We start from the raw sequence: 2,746 nt of genomic DNA, 5'->3' as shown, positions 1-2,746 counted from the left end.
GGTCAAAAAATATTTTATAAAACTAGAAAAATAACTTTAAATTCACTTAAAAGGAAGGTCAAGAATATCAAAGGAATTAATGAAAAAATCTGCTGGAGAAACTGGAAAACTCTTTTGCAGAAATTGGGTATAGCAACATCTCCCAGCATATACCAAATTAGGTCAAAATGAGACCATGATATAGACAAAGTGTGATGTCGTAAGCAAATTAGGGGAGCACGGAATGTTTTAGCTGTCAGATCCATGGAGAAAGACAGACTTGTTGCTGTAGTTGTTTGTCCTTCATTCTCTAAGAGGATGATGACATTGGGAGGTGATGTCATGACTTGTAGTGAATTGGATTTAAGTGAGGGAGGGCTGTGCAAAGTCACCTGACCTCTCTCCTCCAAAGCCATCTGGGTCCATGTTTGGTTAAGGAAGTTTGGTTTTGAATTGCTCCTACAAAAGGACACACTCTCAAATAGAGATTGAAATGAGTTTTAATAGAATATAATAATTAAAGGAAAGGTAAAAGCAGATCAGTTTAATAAAGAAAATATCTAATACAGCTTAGTATGATCACACATAAAGCAAGTCCTGCAAATATATATATATAGCAAAGAAAACATCACCGAATCAACTCTCAATTTAGTGGCTGGGGAATCCCTATTCACAGCCTTTGAGTCCTGATCAGGAGGGTCTGGGGCAATGCTGTGTATGCCCCACAGGTATGGTTCCTAAAAGAAACAGAAAATGAAAACACCACCATGTCAGGAGAGCACCAACATCTGGATTTTTTCTAGCTGGGGAGTCATGGTTTGCAGCCTCCAGAGTCCTGACCTGGAAGGTCCGGGTAACGCATCTACCCCTTGGGGAGACTGGACTCCAAGCTTAAATGTCTGAGGACAGAGAAGACTTGCTGCCAAGAATGTTGGAATGATGTCCGTCCTTATATGAAGCCCCAGGAGGGGCCACCCCTGCCAGGACCCCAGAAGAATGCATGTCGATTCCCAGGATTGGCTAGTCTGGGAATTCAGGGGCAGTTTCAGTGCAGCCTGGAGGGCCTGGCCAGGGTCCCTCAAGGTTGTTATCCTCCTCCTCAGGTCACTCCTGACATAAACATACACTGTGGAGGAGAGGCCAGTCACACTAAAGAGAATTTGAGGGTCAGGAAGGAAATTCCAGTCACATTAGGATGAACTGGGGGGGTCATTTCAGCTAGGCCTATGCCTGGATAATCTTACACTAGTTCATATATGAACCTTTCAGTCCACTGGAAAGATATATATTAGTGATGTAGGAGGTAAAAAAAAGGGTTAACAGAAAAACCTAAGACCCAAGCTTTAATTCAGATATTAGCTGCAGATGGGAGTTAGATCCCAGTTAGAGAACAGTCTTTTCTTTCACTATTGAAGAAATACCTTTCCAGTATTCTGGTTCTCTCCCTGTGGTCACTCACAGTATTGCAACAAATCTTGGGAAACTGAGTCACTGAGTCTTGTAATTCTTTTGAGATGACTCAGGATCAATTTGACCCCTAATTCCATCCCACATCATTAGGACAACTGAACTGGGTCCCAGATGTTTAAGGCAATTGGGGTTGTTACTTGTCCAGGGTCCCATAGCTAGTGTAACGATTGGAATGATGCCACCTGCTGGAGACTTACTGTAGAAGAGTTCCGCCCATGAAGCCAAGGTCTTTGAGGGCAAGACCAGGAGTCTTTTCTTTGGCATCACCTCACGCTCTTTCCTTTGGACTCTGGTGGAGAGCGGAGCTAGAAATGTGCTCTCCCTTTAATAGATAGGAATCTAGGCCTTTCTTTACCAAATTCTTATCCTCCTTAATAAATGCTTAAAAGTCTAACTCTTGCTAAAGCTTATAATTTATTGGCGACCACTCATTGGATATTTTAGACAGACTAGCTAGAATTTTAGCCCTTAACACTAGTAAGTGTCTGAGGTCAGATTTGAATTTGAGTCCTCCCAACATCAGGGCCAGTGCTCTGTCCACTGTACCATTTAGCTGCCCTACAGTTGTGATATATAATTGTGATGAAATACTATTGTGGTGTAAGAAACGATGAGTAGGATGCTTTCAGAAAAACCTAGAAAGACTTAAATGAACTGGTACAAAGTGAACAGAATCAAAAGAACATTGTACACATTAACAGTAATATTATATGATGATCAATAGTGAATTAATTGAAAAAAATAGTGAATTGGAAATTCTCAACAATACAATGATATGTGAGAAATGGTTATTAATAACAACCAATATTTTTGGGTAATTGGGAGCTGCCCCCTCTTCCAAAGTACTAACTTTAAGTCCAGTTTTTCCTTGATAATGAGATTTTATTGATTTTACTAGATCTTGGTCAGACCCCAACCAACCTTGCAAGGAACTTATTCTAGTGTGGGGAAGCCCATTGTTTTCTTGTCAATCTCCTCAAGCTTGGGTGGAGACAGATCCTTTTGTCTAGATAGCTAAAGGCTGGAGGTGATCTCATTAGAGGTAATTTCTTAGTCTAGGGGTCTCTGTCTGCTTCCCATTGCAAAAGGTATACATTCTTTGAAGTTGGAGCCTAAAACTATGGTTGGGCTGGTGTAGAGATCCTTTCCCTATCCAAGAGATACTCAGCCCTTCATTTTGATATAGCCCACCTCCAATCACATTAACTAATTAGATGTGATTCATGTTTGATGAACCACCCACTGTTTTGAAGGGTAACTAAGTCCACTGCCGTGATTTTGTCTTTGGTCTAAGAGA

At 41.0% G+C, this 2,746-nt stretch overlaps 2 protein-coding genes across 2 annotated transcripts in view; one reads left to right on the top strand and one right to left on the bottom strand.

Annotated features, from left to right (window-relative positions):
* Positions 1-2,746, bottom strand: part of LOC122749581 (zinc finger protein 420-like) — a 410,887-nt gene that overhangs the window by 40,797 nt on the left and 367,344 nt on the right. The window lies entirely within an intron of this gene.
* Positions 1-2,746, top strand: part of LOC122746246 (zinc finger protein 420-like) — a 101,367-nt gene that overhangs the window by 23,718 nt on the left and 74,903 nt on the right. The window lies entirely within an intron of this gene.

Source organism: Dromiciops gliroides, chromosome 3 (genome assembly GCF_019393635.1).
Source record: "Dromiciops gliroides isolate mDroGli1 chromosome 3, mDroGli1.pri, whole genome shotgun sequence".
NCBI classification, from domain to species: Eukaryota; Metazoa; Chordata; class Mammalia; order Microbiotheria; family Microbiotheriidae; genus Dromiciops; species Dromiciops gliroides.
Note: the sequence above shows the minus strand (reverse complement) of the source record. Positions and strands in the feature narration are given on the sequence as shown.